Consider the following 25,516-nt stretch of genomic DNA (forward strand, 5'->3'; position numbering starts at 1 on the left):
ATAGATAGATAGATAGATAGATAGATAGATAGATAGATAGATAGATAGATAGATGATAGATAGATGATAGATGGATGATAGATAGATGATAGATAGATAGATAGATAGATGATAGATAGATAGAGATATAGATAGATAGATAGATAGAGATATAGATAGATAGATAGATGGATGATAGATAGATAGATGATAGATAGATAGATAGATGGATGATAGATAGATAGATGATAGATAGATAGATAGATAGATAGATAGATAGATAGATGATAGATAGATGATAGATGATAGATAGATAAATAGATAGATAGATAGATAGATAGATAGATAGATAGATAGATGGATAGATGATAGATAGATAGATAGATAGATGATAGATAGATAGATAGATAGATAGATAGATGATAGATATATAGATGATAGATAGATAGATAGATAGATAGATAGATAGATAGATATAGATAGATAGATAGATAGATAGATAGATAGATAGATAGATAGATAGATGATAGATATAGATATGCAATATATATTGCGAGGCCAGGAGTTGTTCCATTTGTGCAATGACATAGCTGGAGATAACCCACTGTAGATAAAAACATAAGGTTCCAAAGGACAAAAGATACTTGCATTGCAGGCAGTTGAACTACATGACTCTTAGAGTCCCTTCCAACTTTACAATTCTATGATTCTAACTACTACCCATTTCTGACCTGAATTTGGACAGGTTAACTGTGCTGTGGAGGGAAGCCTTCACTTTAATTTTTTTTATTTCACCGGTGTTGTTTCCAGAAATGTGTTTCCTGGAGATAGGAGGAATTTAAAATGAGAAAGTAAATGGTGGGAAAGCAGCTAAAACACATCCAGTACAAGAGGTCGGCAAGAATAGCAACAGGAAGGCAAGCTGGGAACTGAAGCCTTTCTGTTCAGCATACGAGGATGCAGGGATCGGTTAAGCAGAAATGCTATCTGTCCTCCTCGTTACAATGTAAGTGGAATGAATAAACTTCTCAGACTGCTTAAAAAACCAGGGTTTCTCAAGTCCAGAGGCTTTGTCAGGTCTGGACCTCTAAATGCAGCATCCTCCGTGTTCCTGAAGCTTGATTTTTTTGACAGTCCGAAAGCTCCCTCTCCTGTTAAGCAAGGCAGGTCCATGACCTGAGAAAAATCTGTAATCCTTACGGGTGACAGTTCCCTTCAGCTTTCTGGGCAGACTAAAATAGCATGTCTGAAAGAGAGAGAGAGGCTGACAGATGAACAGCTAGACGGCTCCTCACCTTATTGTGCCTGACAAACAGTTACTGTATGGCAAGAAAGAAAGAAAGAAAGAAAGAAAGAAAGAAAGAAAGAAAGAAAGAAAGAAAGCACTTTCTCTAGAGTGATCTGACTCCTTACTGGGAGCAAGAGAAATATGTTTATTTATTATGACGATACTAACATTTGTATGGTGTTTTTAAGTGGTCAAAGCACTCAAAGTCCATTATCTGGTTTAATCTTTGTAACAACTAGATTCTTACAATTCTCCCATGTTGCAGGTGAGAAAAATGAAGCAGGGGGGAGCAGCTTTCCAAAGGCCACCAAGTAAGTAACCAGCAGAGGCAAAACTTGAACTAGGGACTTAATGATTTCCAGCTTACAGTGAAACCCTCACCATGTCTTCTCAGAAGTAAGTCCTGTTGAATGCAATGGGGCTCACCCCTGGGAAAGTGGGAACTAGGATTGCAGCCTCAGTTTCTGAGCCACTACTCTGCACAACCTACCTGGGCCCCCAGATGTCATCATGCAGAGAAGGGAGGGATAAACGGGAGATACAGGGCATAATTGCCCATCTATCATTTGGCCAAGCCATCCTGAATCACGAGGCTTATTTCCAAGCACTGTGTTGTGGAACAGAGAAATGAGGGACAAACAGAAGTTAAAAGGCAAAATCACCCATCTATTTTTTGCCCAAGCTAGTACCATAGCGTGGTTTGCTGGTGCCTGGGGCGTGCAAGCATACCGTGGGGGTGGGACATAGAGGTTGAGCAGAGCCTGTTGCAACAGCCAAGCCCTTGCAAATGATGCTAGTGGGGTGACCTCCGCACTGGAGCCGAGTGGCACAGTGCTGCCTGTACAACCACACAGGGGGGAGCCCAGCTAGCCAATGCAGCCCTTGAAGGGCTGGTCCCCCCAATGCCTGCAGGCAGGGTGAGGAGGACAAAACAGCCAGAAGTACACAACAGCCATGTGCCCTTCAATCCCATGTGCCTCACAAAGAGCCACTTGGTGAATCATTCAGATCAGATGCCAGCCTCCCAAAGTGGCACAGGGCTGGCAGGGTGGTAGCGAGGAGCACAGCGCCCCCTAAAAAAACACACCTGGGGCCATTGTTCTGGCAGCCCCCCCCCCCCCGGGCCGAGCCATCTGAATTACAAGGCTTATTTTCAAGCACTCTCTTGCGGAGCCTTTTAAATCAGTTCAGCTAGTCACTGGGTTGCTTGTTTCACCTGTTAGGAGCAACTTCGCTTGCACCAAGTGGCAAAGGCAGCAAAGAGTTTTGAGGCACCTTGAAGACGGATGTTTGTGTTACGGTGTAAGCTTTCGTAGACCAGAGCACACTTCATCAGCTGCATAGAGCGTTATCCTCAGTTGGCAGGCACATATATACATGGCTGTAGGAGGCCGAGGGCGGAATGAAAACAATATCTGACAACTGAGGATAACAGTGGTGATAACTGATGAAGTGGACTCTAATCCCCGAAGGTTTATGCCACAATAAATCTGTTAGTCTTTAAGGTGCCACAAGTCTCTTGGTTGCTGTTTTCCTGCAGCTGATGAACACAGCTGCCCTTTGGGAAGTTGTTCCAAATAGTGAAGTTGGCTGATATAGGCCGACTCCTCCTGCAATCTAGCAAGCTCTGAAGCACCTCTGAAGCATCTTCAGGTAGGTCTGGGAATGACCCCATGCTGAACCCCTGGGTAGTTGCAGCTAATTAGAGTAGACCAGAGTTTCTCTCTCTCTCTAAATTTTATTTTCCGATTTTTCTCAGTTTACAGAACATATCTGATGCAGGCCAGAGTTTCTCAAACTTGGGTCTCCAGTTTTGGACTACAGTTCCCATCATCCCTGACCACTGGCCCTGATAGCTTGGGATGATGGGATTTGTAGTCCAACAACAACAACAATTTCTTATTTATACCCCGCCCATCTGGCTGGGTTTCCCCAGCCACTCTGGGTGGCTTTCAACACAACATTAAAAACAGAATACAACTTCAAACATTAAAAACTTCCCTAAACAGGGCTGCCTTCAGATGTCTTCTAAAAGTCAGATAGTTGATTATTTCCTTGACATCTGGAGGGAGGGCGTTCCACAGGGCGGGCGCCACTACCGAGAAGGCCCTCTGCCTGGTTTCCTGTAACCTCACTTCTTGCAGTGAGGGAACTGCCAGAAGGACCTCAGAGCTGGACCTCAGTGTCTGGGCTGAAGGATGGGGATGGAGACGTTCCTTCAACAGCTAGAGACCCAAGTTTGGGAAACCCTGGTGTACACAGAAGTGAGCTAGATGTATAAATAAAATAAAATACAACATGCTAATGAGAAGAAGCATAACACGTAATTTGCCCCATGGACGTTGCTAATGGGAAATGTTGCTTTTGACCCTTTGCTAATAGCCAATTAATTTGGATGACAGCACAGTGCTGGCAACTACGGCTTACACTGACTTTGTCTCACTGGTGCCACACAAAGAAGTGGTTGTGTACAGGTTGACAGTGGGAATAAACTATGGGTTGGCCACTGTGGGCTCTTGAATTGCCATGCACTCTCATGCAGAGTACTAAAACTCAACCATCCAGCTGCATGCAACTAGTTGTGCATAACAACTTGTGGTTCTGGAGGGGGATGCACGTCTAGATGCAGCCATGAGGGGAGGAGGGTCCTAATTTGGATTAGAACCATGGAGCTGGAGAAGGAGGGTTTACTCTTACCAATGACTCCTGCTCCATATTATACCTTTTTGATTCCCCCTGCAGAGCAACTTAGTAGCTCTAGCAAAAGAGTGGATTGAAATTGTGCTCAAGTTTTTAAGACTCCCCTTCCTCAAGAGTTTATCTGTGAAGCAAATCAGGACCCTCTGGAACTACTTTGAAAAATAAATCCCATCTAGGATCCTTTACAGCCTCATCTAGTTGCATCCCAAGTGTCTCATCATGGGACAAACTCAGTATTATCTTGGACTGTTGTTTTCCCACAGCAGTTCTCTGAGTGATCAACTTGCACCTGTAATGGTGAGTCTCAGCTGACCACTTTGTCACAGCGACACAATAGTGTTGATAAGAGGACATATGTCAGTTTGGAGGGAAAACAAACGCTTAGCCTTCTGATTGTCTGTAGGTTAAAAAACCAAAAACAAACAGACTTATTTTACAATTACAGCTTTTCACAATTACAGCTTGCTTAAACAGAGCAATGAAACCCTTATTACAGAAGCCAGCTAATTAAACAGAATTAGGATGCTTAAATGATTGCTCTGGGGGTGGGCAGATTAACTCCTAATGTTCTCCTGTGGCACTCCCTAGTGTCAGATATCCAAACAAACTCCAAAGAGTGTCTGTGTCTGAACAGGTCCCAACAGGTGTTCCCTCCTTGCTTCTGCTTGCTTGTGTGACAGTTTGCACGTTGCCATTGATCCCGCAAAGTTCAGCGATATTGAATGCAGAGCAGCAGCAAAATTGGTGTTATAAGAAAAACTGCTCCCTTTCCCTTATGGTGTATTTCTGAGCCTGTATAGAGTCCTTACGTGGGTTGCCTATTGGTAGGAGGAAATAACAGAGGCCAACCAGAGTATATTGAGAAGCAAAGCGACCAGTAAGCCTGATCTTTATTCAAGGAACTGTTGCCACAGGGTCCCCACTCACCACACGCAGGAGGGAAGAGAACCCTGAACAATGGTGCACAAGCCCTTATATAGACTTTTGAAATTGCCCACCCTGTAGCCCAAGACCACCCCTCAAAACATCATACATACACCACAGAATGAGGCTGTCTACAGCAGAAATCCTGCCTGCCAGGATACCTGATAATGCTCACTGATTGCATTACCTGGGCAGCCTGGCCATTCTTTTGTGATGGTTAATACTTTAGTTCCTGAATCCAGGTCACAGGCTCACCCTATTCATACACAAAGACACCCTTAAGACAGGATTTATAAGCGAAAAGACAATGGAGGTTTTCCCCATTTGCCTCCCTTACTGCAGAGGAATATTTGAGGTCATTGGGGAAGTCAAAATGGCTTCAGGATTGCTCTTCCATACTATTTCAGACACATGGTTCATGTGTTTGGAATTGTGTGCATTTATGAATATTTATTCTGTATTTGAGACCTTAACATTCTTAGAGCATGAACAAGACCCACCCGTAGATGCATAAATGCCCTGCTGAAAACACGTTGCGAGAAGGCTCCCTTGCTACAATGGGTCAGTGCGTCTGGCTGTTAACCAGAAGGTTGGTGGTTCGAGCCCATGCAGGGATGGCTGTGGGCAGGATTCCTGCATCACAGGGGGTTGGACTAGTTGATCCCTGGAGTCCCTACCATCTCTATTATATGATTCTTCCTTGTGCTGATGAACTTTTCATTTAATATTATCTCCAGAACTCAGCGGAGCTCTGACACTTTACACGGCTGTCATATTATGACCCTACACCAAAAACTTGCTGTTCTTTCTTATGGCAATGTATTTTGACAGCAGAGGGGAAAGTTTCTAAGATATTAAGCTGCCTCACCGGCAAAGATGCCATCATATTTCATCTTTCTCTTAGCATTTGAGATGAACACAATCATCCATATTTATGGTTCCCACTATGTCAGTGAAGTAGCTTCCAAGTAAATTATATCAAGAATGCCATAAAACAGGGACTGTATGAACTCTCTTCTCACTCACTGGTACTTTCACTCACAGCACCGGCTTGTGGAAGAAGAATAACAACATGGATCAGATTAAATGTTTAAGGGCACTCAGTTGCTCTGTTTATTTAAAAAGGAATCCTATTTAGCAGTACTTTCTTGAATCAGGGTCCGTGTTTTTGCAAAATCAGATTCTTCATTATTCTGTGATAAGACCTCAGAAGTCTGATGTATTTGGAAATGGTTCTCCAATGGGTCAGAATGAAGATCTTCATGCAAGGGAGGGTCTTGCCCCATTCACAAACAGGGATGGCAGAGAAATTTCGATTCAGTTCGCATTTAAAGCAGAACTTATCAAACCCACACTTTCTGAAACACTGAACCGACCCAAACACTCCCATCTTGCAAAAATCACAATTTTCCAAATTTTGCTGTCTGTTGCTAGACTGGGGCCTCTGGCTAGAATCCCAAAAGAGAGACCCTGCCAGTCTTCCTGTTGTTCACGAGAAACTTCAGTAATTAATTTTGGAAGGGGAAAATTCACTTGCTGCAGCTTTCTGTGCTTTCTGTTCCTTTGCACGAGAGCCCCTGTTACTCCATGATTGAAAGGAAGGAGCAGAATGCTGGAAGCAAGTTGGAAGCTGCACAAATACAGCATTTTTAAAGGCATTTGGAAATCCCAACCAAGAGGCTGATGGATACATGGTGCATGAAGTTGTTGTTGTTGTTTTTGTTGTTGTTGTTATTGTATGTAGGGCAGTGCCAGAGTTAAAGGTAAAGGTAAAGGGACCCCTGACCATTAGGTCCAGTCGTGACTGACTCTGGGGTTGCGGTGCTCATCTCGCTTTATTGGCTGAGGGAGCCGGCGTACAGCTTCCGGGTCATGTGGCCAGCATGACTAAGCTGCTTCTGGCGAACCAGAGCAGCACACGGAAACGCCGTTTACCTTCCCGCCGGAGCAGTACCTATTTATCTACTTGCACTTTGAAGTGCTTTCAAACTGCTAGGTTGGCAGGAGCAGAGTTACGTATAAGCTAAACAAGCTATAGCTTAGAGCCCCACTCTCTTGGGGCCCCCCAAAAAAATTAAAGTAAAAAAACCTGGATGTACATTTTCAAAATATAATATAAAAAACAAATAAAATAAAACCTACGTACAGCAATGGGACACGGGTGGTGCTGTGGTCTAAACCACAGAGCCTATCAGAAGGTTGGTGTTTCGAATCCCTGCGACGGGGTGAGCTCTTGTTTCTTGGTCCCTGCTCCTGCCCACCTAGCAGTTCGAAAGCATGTCAAAGTGCAAGTAGATAAATAGGTACCGCTCTGGTGGGAAGGTAAATGGCATTTCTGTGCGCTGCTCTGGTTTTGCCAGAAGCGGCTTAGTCATGCTGGCCACATGATCAGGTAGCTGTCTGCGGACAAAACACCAACTCCCTCAGCCAGTAAAGCGAGGTGAGCGCTGCAACCCCAGAGTCGTCCGCGACTGTACTTAATGGTTAGGGGTCCCTTTACCTTTACTTTTACATACAGCAACAGTGTTTTGTGTTGTGTAGGCTCCTATGATGTAAGTAATGGGCCCTGCCTGCTAGCCTGTTTCCTAAAATATCACTGGTTTGCTCATTTCTATATATAGAGTGCCTGTATTCTGCATGGACTGGATGCATGGCAACATTTGCAAATGGCCTTAAGTACCTATTAGGTCCATAAATTACCATATAGCATATATTCAACACACAAAAACAACAACAATTTGTTGTTGACAAAGGACAGCTGGACATATAAAGGGCCCCATTACCTTCAGTAGCTTAGGGCCTCATCAAACCTGAATCCGGCCCTGGTGTAGGGACCCAGTAATTCTGAACTGCAAAAGCTGTGTGAAAATTCAGAGGGGCAGGATTTCACAAGCATCTCTTATGGGTAGAAGAGCATCCTTTTGATATGATTACAATCCACATCACCAGTACTCTGTGCACTGCATTGACCTGGTAAACAGAAATCCGAATATGACAAATACCAGCTTTTTAGCAACCCTTGACATCTTCACTTGTTAAGCAAACACCATTAAAGGAATTACATTGCAATGCCAGAAGATATCACATTAGCAATGGCATGTGACTATGCATATGATTTAAATTTCATAAATTGAATTATTGTCCTAGACCACTTGTAAAAACATTAATATACATAATCTTTGTGTGGCAGACATTCTACTAGCATTGATTGCGTTTATCTCTGCATGCATTAACTACGGCATTATCTATTTTATTGCTACAACATTTTATCATCTTGAGTGAGGCTCAGCTGTTTCGAGGAAAGGAGAGAAAATGAAATGTGGAAAAAACCAGAACTCTGGATCAGCAATGATTTGTTCAACTTTAGCGCAAGAAGTATGCTGACAAGATAAAATTAATAAAATTACACGTTCTTAGGCACCTTAAATGTGATTGATGCTCCCCTTACAAATCCAGTTATTAGGATATTATTATTATTATTATTATTATTATTATTATTATTATTATCATCATCATCATCATTATTTGAACTGATTCATTTCCCACAACTGCATGCTATTCCACATTTACCTGTCGGATGTAAAAATCAATGACCATAATGGGATACAGTCACAGTGGGGTAATAGCATCATCAGGACCAACCAAAATGTCTCAAAGCTATGGCAAGCTTTTGAGAACTCCATAACTCTTCATCAGGCAAGATGTTATACAAAGTAGAGGATGGGGGTGTTGGAGGGAGGGAAACACATGGTGTTTGAGCCATGAGGTCAACAATATCTGGACGGTCATAGGTTCTTTGCCCCTGTATTGGATGCATAGGTTTGAGAGAGAAAATCCGGGCTCCTTTGGAATAGGATCCTGAGTTCTCTGCATGACAAACTTGAGATTATGTTTGGGACATATTGCTGAAAGCCAACACTTTCACCCTGTTCTCTTTAAATGTCAAGCAATAATGGAGAGGAACATTTTCGATGAGTTACCCGATTGAAAAACAGCTACCTGTTATTCTCTGCGACAAGCCCACTCTGGTGATGAATGCCATGTAACAGACAGACTTATTAATGTCCCCAAGACTGAGATTGACAGGACGCATCATTAAAGTTCAGACACAGTCATTATGGAGTGCCATTGTGTTTTGTATTATTAATGTTTCCAATGCCACGAGGGACCAGGGGATGCACCAGTGCTCTGTGTATTCCTGAACTTCATGATGGATCGAGTGGAAGGAGAGATTCCTAGAAACAGTCGACCTGTTGGCCTTTTAGAAGTGGCTTTTTCCAGATTAGTGGCCCATTAGTTTACAGCTTCACATGTGAATTATTAAGACCAATGAGCCTTTTGAGAGTCGTCGACAGAAAGCTTAAAAATAGGGCTTTCAAATGAACGAAGTGAAAAAGCAGTTCATTTTCTGATGGTAAAATTAAGTTAAGGACTCCAACCATGCATTGGTGGAATGGGACAAGCATAGGCATTCTAGGAACTGTGTGTAACAGCCTCATTGATGTTCATGGAATTGTACAAATTTAGACTGGAGGCTAATTGATAGAGCTACCGTATTTTTGCTCCATAAGCCGCACCTGACCATAAGGCACACCTAGTTTTTAGAGGAGGGAAGGGGGAAAGCCCCATTTTGGGGGGGATCAGCTCAAAGTTGTGCAGCTACTTTTGCAAAGGGGAAAAGCCCCTTTTTTGAGGATCAGCTCAAAGTTGTTGAGCTTACTTTGCAAAGGGAAAAAATACTGTTTTTATGGGGTTCAACTCACAGTTCTGCAGCTTCTTTAGGAAAGGAAAGGGAGCCATTTCTACAGTTTCCAGACAGATAATCTAATCAGCCAGTCACATGTCTGGGGAAACAAACAGCCTCCATCTGCAGAACATTCAACAATGGAGGCCTGGGCAAGGGAGCAGGGCCAGAAAGGGAGCCAGCAATCAACCACACATTCGCTCCATAAGACACACAGACATTTCCCCTTAGTTTGTAGGAGGGAAAAAGCATGTCTTATGGTGCAAAAAATACAGTATGCATCAGGAAGAACTGGGTTCAGATTTCACCTCTGCTGTGAGATCTCCAGGTGCCCTTAGGTGCTGTCTCAGGTTCAGCTTCCCATCTGGAGCACCAGAGTAATAATGTCGATGCTGGTTAGCCGCAGATTTGGAATAGGTTGTCAGCAATATGCCCAGCTCTACTTCTCCTTTACATCTGCAGGATTGTGGGTGTGCTGGATTGGTGAACTGCTTCAGTAATGGATGGGATGAGAGTCAATAAACTGAAGCTCAATCCAGATAAGACTGAGGCACTGTTAGTGGGTGGTTGCCTGGGTGGATGAGAGATTTCCTGCTCTTGATGGGTTTATGCTCTTTCTAAAGGAGTGGGTATGTCGCTTGGATCCATTGCTGTCACTTGATGGGTAAGTGGCCTTGGTGGTGCAGATCACCTTCCATCAACTTTGGCTGGTGGTCCAGCCATACTCCTATCTGGACAGAGATATCCTAATTTCTGATGTATGTGATGCTCTGGTAACCTCTAGGTTAGATTACTGCAGGCCTGTCCAACTCCCAAAGGACTACAATCTACTCCCACTATAAAAAAACCTGGAAGTGATCTACCTGCAATCGCTTGGGATTACACGATCAACCAGGATCGACCAGGGGTGCCCCACGATCAACCACTAGGTCACGAATGACCTGTTGGACAGCCATAGATTACTGCAATGTCTAGTTTAGATTACTGTATTTTTTCCCCCTTTTGTACTAGCAAGCTTTAGAGAAATTGCAATGTAGAAACAGTGGCTTTCAATAGCTGCTTGAGGCTAAATGCATTAAATTGGGGGTGCATTATATGAATCAGATGGTGCAGTTTAATTGGGTATGCAGCCTTTGAGTGGCATTTCTTTCTGTGCAATTCACCCAATAATTTGTGTTGCAAAGTGTTTAGAGTTTGTTTGCATGTCTACTCATAAGATCAGGTTCTTTCGTGAATACCTATTTGGACTTAGTCTAGGTAAGTGTGCATAATATCATATGTTTAATGACCTGCAAAATCACTAGTCATCAGAGGATGAATAATATCTAATGAGTGCTTGGACAGGGCATCTTTCCAACATTATCGCCTCCTATTTCTGCTTCTGCTTCTTTTTCCCCGTTGGAAGCATCCTACGGTCAAGTAACTGCTTTGGTTTACTTTCGTCAATGCACCACTAATGGAAGGATAATGAGCTTGCCATTGCAATAGCTTGCACAGCTATCAGCTCTTATTGACTCAGATGATAACTATAGAATTGTGTTGTCTACCATGCATCTAAATCCTCAGCAGGTAGTAAACCTCCCTCTTTAGCATAATGTATCAAACAAAATCTGTACGACGCACCATTAGCGGAGTGTGTAAACCTCTTTGCTAAATTATGCACCCCAATTAGGAAAGGATAAATGGAGCAACCAGTAAAAGCGTGTGCAATTTTATCAACTCTTTGCAACTCAGTAAAACTCACAGCGGCATTCAGTAGACACATCTCCAGTTGAACCAATGCTCTTGTTTACTTTGTTACCTTTGACTAGATCAGAAAAGGTGTGCAAGCAAGTCGAAAAAGCGAATGAAGCTGTAAGCACAACATGCCTACGGCTCAATCAAGGCGTACTTAATTAGCAAAGTGTGCCATTTGCTTAATTAAGTGTATCAAAACATGGCACCTGAAGTGTGATATTAAACAACTGAAAGATGAATCTTGATCATCACGGCAGGAGTGAGCCAACCTGAGTCTTGTATGATCAGCTTTCTAAAAACCAACAAAAAGCTATGGTTCAATGTTACATTTTAAACTTGGGAAGTAAGAGGGCATACTCAGGATCACAGCACAGGCCAGCTATAATTGTAAATTCTGGGGATCACTTAACTTTTAAAAGACTACTACTCTGTACTGAGCAACCCTGAATAAGCATTCTTGCTTAAGAACTAAGAGACAAGCTGTCTCAGAATGAGGTCTACCAACATTCTTTCCAAGAATCCCAGCAACTAGGTTCAAAGTGGTCCACTAGAAATTCACCAGGGACTTATCTTCTGTCTACCTGTTACACCATATGTAAGAGTTAGGACCTTTCCATAGTTAACTTTTAAAATTATATATAAAAAATCTCTCCCTCTTCCCACCCCAATATGCAGCAGTGATGCTATTGCCAGCTTCTCAGTGCTGCCCACTTTCCACCAGTCAAACTGAGTCAGAAAGACGGAGTTGAAACTTGTTTGGCTGGGTTGGGGAGCTGAATAATATTTCTGAGCTTTTACCTCCATCTCGAGGGAGAATTGAAATTGCATTTATGCATGGTTAATTAGCAAAAGGATGAGAAATCAGTTCTAGTATATCCAGTATTATATGTTATATTTGTATTGCGGTGGCAAAGCATTGTTCTCTTTAACTGCAGGTCACAACTTTGTCATTTGCTGTGGTTATCTTGTTGATTCGGGACTAAAGCTTCTGGCAAACCGAATAATCCAAAACCCTGGTGGATTGGATGCATGGTTGGGCTGGCTGATTACAAAATCCGCAAGAATTGCCTTAATTTTCTCTCGGGACTCCCAGGGAATATGACATTGATCATGTGCTAAACAAATTACCTGTGCATTTATCTCTTTGTGGGCAACTGTGGCATTGCTGTTGTATAATTATGGTTTCACCGGCAGAGAAAATTGTTGACCTTAAATATTTTGATTAACCTAAGCCTTAGTGGGATCTACACAGGGAGAGGTTGCAGAGGGAGCCAATAGGAGAGTGCCACCATGATTCCAAACAACCATTGGACTACGACTGTATTCACACCATACATTTAAAGCACCATAATACCACTTTAAACAGTCCCCCCAAGAATTGTGGGAGCTGTAGTTTGTTAATGGGTCTGAGAGTTTTTTAAAGGCATCTGTTCCAAGGAGGGAAGAGAGACATTTAGTTTTCTTTCAATTACAGTGGTACCTCGGGTTACAAATGCTTTGGATTACAAACACTTCAGGTTACAAACTCTGCTAACCTGGAAGTAGTACCTCAGGTTAAGAACTTTACCTCAGGATAAGAACAGAAATAGTGCAGTGGCAGCGCAGCAGCAGCAGGAGGCCCCATTAGCGAAAGTGCGCCTCAGGTTATGAACGGTTTTGGGTTAAGAACGGACCTCCAGAATGAATTAAGTTCGTAACCTGAGGTACCACTGTACTTGGTGTGTGATTCTTTTCTGAGTATAATAATGGGATGCAATTGTATTATCATGTTCTCTTCCTCTGCTTATGTATTTACTTATTCTTGAAAACCAGAATTTTTTTAAGGCTCCTATTCCCCCCACAGAAATATAGTTCTCAGAGTGGTTTAATAATCAATCCCTCTGGCTCCCAAGGAACTCTGGGAATTGTACCTCATATAATAATCGAATCAGGGAATTGTAAAGTTAGACGGGACGCTGAGGGTTATTCCAACCTAGGATTGCCATACGTCTGGGAAATCCAGGACATGTCCTCTTTTGGGGGGCCTACAGTCCAATCCAGGGGGAGTTCTACAATGCATAGCAATTGTCCAGGTTTGGGGACTTATTTTTCTTTAATGTGTGTGTGTGTGTGTGTGTGTGTGTGTGTGTGTGCAGGCACAGTCGGTAGCTGATGCATGAGTGGGTATTTGCCACACCCCCCCCTAAAAAACATAACTACCGTATTTTTCGCTCTATAAGACATACCAGACCACAAGATGCACCTAGTTTTTTGAGGAGGAAAACAAGAAAACAAGGAAAAAAATATATTCTGAATCTAAGAAGCCAGAACAGCAAGAGGAATCGCTGCACAGTGAAAGCAGCTATCGCGCTTGCTGTTCTGGCTTCTGCAATAGCTGCGCAGCCTGCATTCGCTCCATAAGACGCACACACATTTCCCCTTACTTTTTATGAGGGAAAAAGTGAGTCTTATAGAGCAACAAATACGGTACTTATTTATTGGGCGATCGTAGGGGAGGGAAGCTCAACAACTTTTTGTGTCCATATTTTTACCTCTTGAAATATGGTAACCCTAGCAACTGCCTGCAATGTAGGAATCTTAGCTAAAGTAACCATGACAGGTGGCCATCCAACCTCTGCTTAAAAACATCTCCTGAGAACTCTCAACCCCCTTAACAAATTATAACTCCCAAAATTCTTTGGGGAAAGCTATGGCTGTTTAAAGTAATATGATACTGCTGGAAAGGTGTGAATGTGGCCTTACTCATCGATTGATAACACTGGCTCATATTCAGATTTGTTTCTGTTGTCTGCAGAAGATGTTGTTAGCTAGGAGACAGTTGAGGCTCTGCAGTCACCACTCTCGCAGCAGATGCCTTGTGATAATTAAATGTTTCTGCAGTGCACCAGGTTGAGGGCGGGAGATTTGGAGGGATACGATGGGATTAAAAGGAATATTTTAAAAGCCAACGCCTTGAGTCCTTTGAAGATAGTTCCTCAAGCCTTTGAAGCTTACATGCATCCTAATGCAAGGCAATGTGTTTTTATGTTAAACTCGACACTTTAATGTCTCCCATACCTAAAGGCTGATCCAGACAAAGCATTCTCCAATTGAATTTTGACCTTTGCAAAAAAGTAATGCTGTATGATATATAGTCAAGATGTCGAGGATAAGAGTAGCTCTGCTGTAGGGGAAGTAGTCTCGGGGATCGTATTTGCCATTTGATAAGAATATGAATAAATCCAGGCAAGTTACAAGACCAGCACCAGCAGTCAGAAAGGTTGGACACTGGCTGAAGGTCACAGGAGAGCCAGTAGGGTGGCTCGCCAGTCTGAACCGCCACCCATACATTTGCTCCTGGGCCTGGTTCCCATTCGTGGAAGCCAACCAGACATCTGCAACCACTGCCCTGCCTTGCCTTGGCTCTAAGAAAAGATTCCCCCCCTATAATTTTTATTAAATTTTCTGTTTTACATTTTAGAATATTCATTTAAAGACCCTTAAAATATCAATGACTTCCATTCTTCTCTTTCTGTGGTTCATTTTGCATAACATAAATCTCTTCATATTTTACATGAACTGAACCATTCAGTATTCCATTATTACATCCATCAAAACTTATTTATACTGTTGGATTTATCTTAATGCTGCCAGCGTTTTTAAATGTACACAATTCCCCCCCCCCCATATAACCAACAAACATTTTTCAACCTTCTTTAAATGTATGTTCTTCTTGTTTTCTTATTCTATATGTTAAGTCTGCAACCTGCACGTATTCCATCAGTTTAAGTTGTCATTCTTCTTTAGTTGGGACCTGACTTGCTTTCTGTTTTTGGGCTAATGAAACACAGGAAGCAGTAGTGGCATACATAAATAACCTGGATCTGGAAAAAGATCAAGGGGGTCCTTAGTCTCATAGTCCAGCATGAGCCCATGAACCTGCCACAATTTGTTGCAGTGTCTAGAGAAAGGCTTTCTAGCTGTGGCAGCAAACTGTTGTGGTGTGCCACAGGTTTCTGTCACCTGGCTCCCTCATTCAGAATGCCAGGCACTGAGAAGAAGACTATACCCTCTGTAAAGGGATTAGGGGTTGCTTGTGCGTAAGCGCCAAACCCGCTCCAAGCTGAGTAGTTGGCTAAAACTTTCCCTGACCGGACAGCCCTTACTTCGTGGCTGCCTTAATCACTGGCAGAATCCGTCAGTGGGCGTTTCCTGAACTTCTTCCAACAGAAGAGCTCCTTGACAGAAAGTCTCCGCCTGGATTCCCTGCGCGACAGCTTTCTGCGCAGAGTGGGCGTCCCCAGGGGAGGTCCTGAGCTCTCTCCACTGGTCTCGCTGGAAGCGTCCCTGCGCCTTCCCTCCGACTCCTCCTCCTTCCCTTCTTCCTCAGCGGAAGATCTCCCTCTTTCCCTGCTGGTTCCCTCCCCAGCGTCCGAGAGCCTCTCCACCACCCTGCGCTCCGATGGCAGTTCCCTGACCCCCTCCAACACTTATCCAGTGAAAAGAGGGACATCCTATTCAATCATAAAAAAGTAAAGGTAAAGGTACCCCTGCCCGTACGGGCCAGTCTTGACAGACTCTAGGGTTATGCGCTCATCTCACTCTATAGGCCGGGAGCCAGCGCTGTCTGCAGACACTTCCGGGTCACGTGGCCAGCGTGACAAGCTGCATCTGGCGAGCCAGAGCTGCACACGGAACGCCGTTTACCTTCCTGCTGGTAAGTGGTCCCTATTTATCTACTTGCACCCGGGGGTGCTTTCGAAATGCTAGGTTGGCAGGCGCTGGGACCGAACGACGGGAGCGCACCCCGCCGCGGGGATTCGAACCGCCGACCATGCGATCGACAAGTCCTAGGCGCTGAGGTTTTACCCACAGCACCACCCGTGTCCCTAAATCACCATCTTATTTATACCCTGCCCATCTGACTGGGTTGTGCCAGTTACTCTGAGCAGCTTCCAACATATATCAAAACATAATAAAACATTAAAGATTTTTTAAAAACTTCCCTATACAGTTGGTACCTCGGGTTAAGAACTTAATTCGTTCTGGAGGTCTGTTCTTAACCTGAAACTGTTCTTAACCTGAGGTACCACTTTAGCTAATGGGGCCTCCCACTGCCGCCGTGCTGCTACCGTGCAATTTCTGTTCTCATCCTGAAGCAAAGTTCTTAACCCGAGGTACTATTTTTGGGTTAGCGGAGTCTGTAACCTGAAGCGTCTGTAACCTGAGGTACCACTGTACAGGTCTGACTTCAGATGCCTTCTAAAGGTTGTACTGTTACTTATCTCCTTGGCTTGAGGGTCACATAACTCCATACCCTTCAACATTTGTCTGATGAAAATAGGGACACACTAAGGAAAAGCGGACATTCCAGGATCAAATTAGAAACCCGAACAGCTTTGATAAATTCAAGACTGTCCTTGGAAAATAGGGACACTTGGAGGGTCTGGAAGACCCTCCTTGGCACAGGTGCTAAAGGGAAGTGGCTGAGAAGCTGTGAAACCAACACACACACACACACACACACACACATATTAGGAGAAGGACAGACCAGCAGAAACAGCCCATCAGTGGCAGGTGATCGATCAGCCAAGCCATAATAAAAGCCCTTTAGCCCTTAGTCTTTAGTCTGGTGCCCGCCCTACGAAGGTTCCTTCTGCCTCCTGTTGCATCAAGAAGGAAGAGGAAAACTAAGTGCAATTAAAACAAAGACACATTGATGAGCTGGGCTTCCCAGCTCTGAAACAAAGAATGAGAAGAGCCCATTAAAAGAGCCATTTAAAAGAATGAGAGTCAGGGTGGGACTCTGTATGTCTAAAGCCATGACACGCAGGGAGTTGCACATTGGTTCTTGGGACATGCTCACAGACAATGTGCATGTCATGACACAGTCTGACAACAGAGAGAGAGAGAGAAAATCACAGCTGATGACCCATGAAAACGAGGGTGTGGGGCGGGATGGAAGAAGAGAAGGGCATTTTTCCTGTATAATCCACTTCAACTGCACAAACGCTGCATGTATTCGAATCTTTCCTGAAAAATAGAGACGCAGCAGTAGGGAGTACTGTACAATGGAGGTTGGATCAGTGCCACAGGATTCCATTTTGGGATGCTGTCAGAGACTCACGGCTGTTGCCCAGGAAAGTATAAAGGCAAGGGAAGATTTCATTCTGTCCTTTTTCTATTCAGTATTTACAGAGAAAGGCTATAGAACCCAGCCTCTTGGACAATGGTGTTGTCCCGAATGAATCTCCACCACCTGTCTCTCCCACTTCCTTATTCATCGCTTCGATGGGTGCTGCTACATGCCCTTTGTCTTTTTCTTATTATTGAAGTTTTTATCTCTACAAAATAACAGAAAGAAAGAAAGGTTTACATATATGTACATGTTAGTAACACAAAACATTCCACTACTTCACACCCACCCACCACCATTAAAGTAAAGGTAAAGGTACCCCTGCCCGTACGGGCCAGTCTTGACAGACTCTGGGGTTGTGCACCCATCTCACTTAAGAGGCCAGGGGCCAGCGCTGTCCGGAGACACTTCCGGGTCACGTGGCCAGCGTGACATCGCTGCTCTGGCCAGAGCCAGAGCCGCACACGGAAACGCCGTTTACCTTCCCGCTGGTAAGCGGTCCCTATTTATCTACTTGCACCCGGAGGTGCTTTCGAACTGCTAGGTTGGCAGGCGCTGGGACCGAGCAGCGGGAGCGCACCCCGCCGCAGGGATTCGAACCGCCGACCTTTCGATCGGCAAGCCCTAGGCGCTGAGTCTTTAACCCACAGCGCCACCTGCGTCCCCCCCACCAGCATTGCTTCAACATAAATCATATTTGAGAAATATTCTGATTTTACTTGAATTTGTAACCTTTCCCCCTTACAAACTTTGTTCTTTACATATCAATATTTCTGTACCGGAGCAGTGTTTTTTTTCATATATTCATTCACGCAACTCCATTCCTTTATTAAATTTTGATTTATTTGACCTCTGATAGCTGCTGTCATTTGGGCCAATTCAACAAATTCAATAAGTTTGATTTGCCAAACTTATTGTGGGTATTTTGACTCCCTTCCAGTTCTTTGCTATAAGAACTCCTGCGGCAGTGGTACATGCCCTTTGTCTTTGAGGTCTTTGCTCTCCTACTTGTAAGGCTGGCCAGGTTCTGGGAGATAGAGGGTCTGGGATGCTTTCTAATGACAACGTGTCAGCCAGCTGCTGCTCCGGCTCTGCCTCCTCCTCTCCCATTATTTCCCAACTTTTCCCCTCATCCGCCTCTGAGCTGTGACCTCCCTCAAAACTCTGTTCTCAGTCTATACTGTCTTCCACTCCCTCCTCCCTGGAAGGGTCACGATGGGGAGGCGGTCTCCACCATTCCTCCTCTGCCCAGTCCCTGACACCTAGTGAAGAAGAAGAGGAGGAGGAGGAGGGGGAGTTTGGATTTGATATCCCGCTTTATCACTACCCGAAGGAGTCTCAAAGCGGCTAACATTCTCCTTTCCCTTCCTCTCCCACAACAAACGCTCTGTGAGGTGAGTGAGGCTGAGAGACTTCAGAGAAGTGTGACTAGCCCAAGGTCACCCAGCAGCTGCATGTGGAGGAGTGGAGACGCGAACCCGGTTCCAGTGGCGTAGCGTGGGGGTGCAGGGGGGGCCTGCCGCACCGGGCGCAACATCTGGGGGTTAGGGTTAGGGGGCGCAAATCCACGGGTTAGGGGGCGCAAATTACTTGCCTTGCCCCGGGTGCTGACAACCCACGCTACGCCACTGCCCGGTTCACCAGATTAGTCTACCGCTCTTAGCTATTACACCACACTGGCTTCAGGTTAGTGAGTTTTACAGTTTAGTGGGGGTTTGAACCTGAGTCTCCTCACTCCTAGTCCAGCACTCTAACTGTTGCTCATGAGCCATGGCTCTCAGCTAAACCTCATGAGATATGGATTCACACCAACATCATTTTTTTTTCTTTTTTAAAAAAGGCATCTCTGAAAGAGCCCCAAAGGTATTTGCTAGGCAAGGGGATAGAAAAAGGAATTCCTTTGGTAAGTAGCGAGAGGCTGAATATTTGCCACTAAACAGTGTACCAAGAGTCCCTAGAGTGTTTTTCACCTCTAAGAAGCAAATCCTTAGATGAAGAATTCAATGCTTAAAATTTAAAAAATGGGGGGGGGGGGAGGAATCCCACAGACAATCTATGCATTTCATCCTGACTCTGTCTAGGCTACAATGCCTTTTCCATTGATCTAACGTCTCAACAAGATGATGATAGGTGGAGAAGTCAATACTATATCTTGCCAAGTAATCGTCAGCAGTGCAGGGTAACATTAAAAGATCCCGCACCTAAAATTCAATAAATGTTATAAATCCCATTGAAAAATAAGGATGTTTGAAGCAGAGCAGCAGTTTGCAAGCAGAGTAAAGGGTGCTTTCAGGGAGCGTGGGACTCATATGGCAGACGAGGAATTAAGATCCAGTTATTCTGGGTTTGGCACCTTCAGTTCCATACATTCCTGTTCTTTTCAGCTATGGGTATTCATCTCTATCCCACCACTTGTCATCTACACCAGTGGGCAAAGCTTGAATGAATGTATTTGGGCTGCGTGTTTTTGTCCCTCTTCATAATCATTCCTCCCTGCTTTCCTCCGTCACTTAAAAAAATATATCTCAGGAAGTGTGCAAGAGGAAATGCAGACCCACTTGCAGTGACCCTTCTCCAAGGAGCAAGGCCTGGCCTGTGAAGGTGAAACAACTGGATAGGATGTTATGGCTTACTGCCATCCCTGGAGTTGGACACAAGCAGGCATTGTGTTGGAAGGAAGTGCTTTGGGATAATGTGGATGAAGATTACATAAAAATATGTGGGTATTAGGAGATACATTCACTAAACTGGTGAATTTTCATGAAGACTTTTTAAAATGCATATGTAGGAACTTAATGGGGGGGGGGGGGGACAAGGGGAAACCAAAATTAACAAATTCACCCATCCTTAGGCAAGATGCAAAAAGCAATGGAAAGGGGTCCCAGAGATATATATAGAGAGGGAGAAGACAGATGGGATTTGAAGGTTTTACAGATCATGAGCAGGCTGCCGGGCAAGGTAAATAAACCAGGGAAACTAGGAAAGAAAGGAGTTGGGTTGGAAGGAGAGGTCAATGTTGAGGGAAGGGTAAGGATTGGGACTAGGTAAGTAAAGGTAAGAAAAAGGTTAAGGACCCCTGGACAGTTAAGTCCAGTCAAAAGAGACTATGGGGTTGTGGTGCTCATCTCGCTTTCAGGCTGAGGGAGCCACCATTTGTCCACAGACAACTTTCCGGGTCATGTGGCTAACATGACTAACCTGCTTCTGGTGCAACGGAACACTGTGACGTAAGCCAGAGTGCACAGAAACGCCGTTTACCTTCCCTCCGCAGCAGTAGCTATTTATCTACTTTCACTGGTATGCTTTCGAACTGCTAGGTTGACAGAGCAATGGGAGCTCACCCCTTCCGGGGATTCGAACCACCGACCTTCTAATCAGCAAGCCCAAGAGGCTCAGTGGTTTAGACCACAGTGCCACCTGCCCAATGGTGAGCCAGGTGAGAAAAGGGGAGAAGTACAGTGGAGGGGGAAGGGAACCCTGCACTGCAAAATATCTATTAGTGCCATAGGAAGGGAACACTATGGGAAATGAACCACTTTGTGGGTTCTGATATTAGAAGGGTATCTAAGCCCAAACAGTAGCTTATCTGGGGCTCTAAGGATCCTTGGGATCTTAGGGAGCACAACTGTGGCACAGAGTAAATTTAAAGTACAGGCTGACATTTCGATGCTGATGGTGTCATGTCCCCCCCCCCCCCCAAAAAAAAAGATGTGTGAGAGAGCAGCACTATTTCTGCAATAAATTTGCAGTTGACATGAAAGGGGGGAGTGACACCTTTGTGCTCCCCAAGTTTTTGAGCACCCATTTCTTTGAGCACCTGCTGTTTTAAGGGTGATGCTATATTCTGAGGGTGACACCCGACTCAAAGTGAGACGGATTCAGCTCTGCTACACTTACCGTGCTGCTTCCTGACACTAATTGTGTTATCACAAACTCTAATTCTATTTTTGTTCTCACCGAGTGACTGAAATATTGAAAGAGAGCCACGCAAGTTCGCTCTTAAAAGCTATTATGGGAATGGTAACGTTTCGCTGCTGTAAACGTTATTTAATGCAAGATGGAGTTTTGGGTGTGAAATAAAAGGAGCTTTGTTTGAACAACGGGGCAGCCCTTACCACAACATGAAAGGGCTGATACCCAAGCTTTTTTCTTCCTTCTGAGGATTACCGTATTTTTTGCTCTATAAGACTCACTTTTTTCCTCCTAAAAAGTAAGGGGAGATGTGTGTGCGTCTTATGAAGCGAATGCAGGCTGCGCAGCTATCCCAGAAGCCAGAACAGCAAGAGGGATTGCTGCTTTCACTGTGCAGTGATCCCTCTTGCTTTTCTGGCTTCTGAGATTCAGAATTTTTTTTTTTCTTGTTTTCCTCCTCCAAAAACTAGGTGCGTCTTGTGGTCTGGTGCGTCTTATAGAGCGAAAAATACGGTACCTGGAAATGGTGCCCTCAGGCAACCACTAACAGAACCTGCACCCATAATCACCTGTGGAGCATCTGCATTATTTTGCTGTCCATTGTTGCAATTCCTTCATCTACATTAGGGGCTGGCAACCGGATGCGGCCTACGAATACCATTTTACAGACCCACGAGCCACCCCCAAACCAAGCTGCCCGCTTGGCAAGTCTCCCGCACACTGCGCTAAACCAGTGCAGCACGGGGACTCGTTGAGTGGCGCCGGAAATGGCATCTGCGCACGTGCAGATACCAGAAATCGCGTCTGTGCATGTCCATATGCCGGAAATCGATTCTGTACAGGTGCGATTTTCAGTGTCTGGGCATGCACAGAAGCGATTTCTGGCACTGTGGACATGCGCAGACGCGATTTCTGGCATCACGCTGTGCCAGTCCGGCCCACGGACAATCTCCGTGGGAGTAATCCAGCCCATGGCCGGTAAACCTTGCCGACCCCTGATCTACATCTTGAGAAATCATGAGTCCCATTCAGGCATTTATATGGAAGGAGGAGTGTGTGCATGAATGTGCTAGCTTCACCCACCTATCACATGTTCCAGAGAGACTGTCTGAGATAGGGGGAGAGTCTTTCATTGTGGAATCCTGTTTTTCCATGGTTCCGAACTGTGCAGGGAGCTCTCCTGTTGACTGATATTCTTTCCTGAATCTTTATGAGGAACGGCTAAGGGAGCTGGGCATGTTTAGCCTGGAGAAGAGGAGGTTAAGGGGTGATATGATAGCCATGTTCAAATATATAAAAGGATGTCACATAGAGGAGGGAGAAAGGTTGTTTTCTGCTGCTCCAGAGAAGCGGACACGGAGCAATGGTTCCAAACTACAAGAAAAAAGATTCCACCTAAACATTAGGAGGAACTTCCTGACAGTAAGAGCTGTTCAACAGTGGAATTTGCTGCCAAGGAGAGTGGTGGAGTCTCCTTCTTTGGAGGTCTTTAAGCAGGGGCTTGACAACCATATGTCAGGAGTGCTCTGGTGGTGTTTCCTGCTTGGCAGGGGGTTGGACTCGATGGCCCTTGTGGTCTCTTCCAACTCTATGATTCTATGATTCTATTATTCTATGATTCTCCTTTTTCTTCTTGTAGCCGTGTAAGACTGTCTTCCATGAACACGGTTTTAACAGTGAGTCCGTAAGTGACTGTGGAGGCCAATTCTGGATCCACATGTCCTTCCACTGTGGGGACGTAGGTTTCCGGGTGAGAGTTGATCATGTGACCAGCATGACTAAACCGCTTGTGGTGCAATGGAACACCGTGACAGAAGCCAGAGCACATGGAAACACCATTTACCTTCCTGCCACAGCAGTACCTATTTATCTACTTGCAATGGCATGCTTTTGAACTGCTAGGTTGGCAGGAGCTGGGACAGAGCAATGGGAGCTCACCCTGTCACGGGGATTCAAACTACCGTATATACTCATACCATAGCCCTTCAGCTACAGTGTGTTCCCAGCTTCACAACTTGTTCTCCAAATCAGCAAGTCAAATTGTGATTCAACGGTTACTCTTTCTTACCTTTGCATTCAAGCTTCAGGTGGGCTGATACTTCCTTTCTTCAGCTTATAAACAAAGAAACATATTTTAAAAGGTTGCAATGCTGCCTTGGGGTCGTGGAAGCAGGTATGTTGAGGATGTCCTAAGAAGTGGCCAAGACGTAACTACCACAGTCTGTAATTTATGTTGCCATGCTGGAAAGTTGGTTTTTCACAGCTTGGTCTTGGAGACAAAAAGATGCTCCTGTACCAAACACAATGAGGGCAATTCCAAACCATCCCTGCTGCTCTTATGCATAGGCAGGTAGTATGACTATGGAGGAATGACATGAGGCATTGAAATCCTGAACGTATCAGTGAAAACTCATGATACTGCTCTGTCTGAACCATTTTGCATACATGTACTATCTGCTTAAATTGTGAGTGGAAGGCAGCCAGGAGTACTCCATGAAGTTGAGTTTCCTAGCAATTTTGTCCATTGTAGCTTTAAGTGAAATTACTGGAAAATAGGTTGCTTCTCCCCTCCCCAGTATTTATGATCCATTCAGCTTGAGAAAGTACTCGAAATTTCCTTTGAGATTTACAGCTCAATTTCTAGACCCAAAGCACTTGGAATAAGTTCTGAGTAAGCATTAATCCTACACCAGGCTCTAAAAATCAAATGATAAATCTTTAAGCAAATAATATATATTTCCCACTCAATGGCTGTCAAGCGCAGGCATTTTTTTGCCAAGGGCTTAACATTGGAAAGGGATATGCCAGAACTTTCCTTCATCTATTCATGATTAGTTGGTTTTCTAATTTCATGCAAACTTCCAATTATTCTTTGTCTATGTGAGCACATTTTCCAAAGCTGAACATGCCAAATAATCACAATTGGGTAAAGCTAAACTGTCACTCTTCTCTCTGACAAATTTACCCTCTGTTGGTCAGGTAAGCTGAGTCAGGGGAGTGGAGACCCCCTGAATCGCTGCTCACATAAAAGCAGACATTGGAGAGTTTCACAACAGGAGATGATGCCATTAAGATAGACCATCTTGGCTGCGAGTCCTGGAAAACCTGCTCCCTGACTTGCAGGCCTTTTTCCACCTGACATTGGTGTGCAGTAGCTAAGTTGACTGAACAGACACTTGGGTTGAGGTATTGTTTAGGGGGGGTTGTTTGGAGGTGGGTTTTGTTGCTATTTTTACTGCCCTAAATGTTAAAAATGTTTTAAATTGATTTTAACTGCTTTTTACTTGTGTGTTTTTAAATTTGTTGTTTTTAAGTAAAGGGCTGCAGGATGTGCCTGGGAAGAGCAAGGGCAACCCCAGTCGCCGTGGTTCAAGGCAAGGGGAGGTATGGTGTGGGGTTGGGAAATTGTGGTTGTCCTATCAGCCACCCTTAAGTCTGTGGCTGCTGTTGCTGAATGCCAGACTGGCTCTGAGTAGAACCTCCCTCATCCATGATCTGCTTATGGATGAAAAGACCTACCTGGTCTTCATCGCTGAGACCTGGGTGGGTGAGCAGAGTGGAGTTGGTGATGGGGGGGATGCTGAATATGCTGTTTTGGTTGGGGCTGTTAGAGTGGCCATTCCCAAGGGACCATCAGAGGGGGTCCTTCCAACAGCATGTTTGAGCTGGCACCCAAGTGGGGGTCTCCATTTGCTATTCCAATGGAAATCCAGAACCTCTAACCTACCAGGGCTCCTCCCCTAGATCCCCCTGATCTAATTCCCCAAGCTGACCCATTCCTCCTCAAATGGTGACCACCGCTTCCATGGGACTCATGACAACAACTGTGTGTGCGCCCTGGTTGTGTGCATCCTATTCACATAAATAAGTGATGACTGCTAACATTTCTCTTCCACCTTAAGGAACAGGCATGAGATGGTTGCGTATCACATGTCTGCTTACATTCCAGCACAGTATGCTGGGAACTTCCATTTTGTGTATAGCTTTTTGCTTTTGCTGTTCTCTCTGAGATGACATGAGAGAGAGAGATGACATGTTTCTTTGTCCTGATTTATGTTTAATAATATGTAGCTGTAGAATGACTTCACAAGCCTCACACCTATTCTGTGTGGGCAGT

General features: G+C 44.5%; 1 long non-coding RNA gene across 1 annotated transcript in view; it reads right to left on the minus strand.

Annotated features, from left to right (window-relative positions):
- Positions 1–17,530: 17,530 nt before the first annotated feature.
- The window catches only part of LOC307210129, a 58,658-nt gene continuing 50,672 nt past the window's right edge, over positions 17,531–25,516 (minus strand). Inside the window, exon 5 of the long non-coding RNA XR_013835850.1 lies at positions 17,531–17,695. This is a non-coding gene — a long non-coding RNA (uncharacterized lncRNA). The remainder of the gene's footprint in view (positions 17,696–25,516) is intronic.

This window comes from Podarcis cretensis (genome assembly GCF_951804945.1).
Source record: "Podarcis cretensis genome assembly, chromosome: 2".
Lineage (NCBI taxonomy): Eukaryota > Metazoa > Chordata > Lepidosauria > Squamata > Lacertidae > Podarcis > Podarcis cretensis.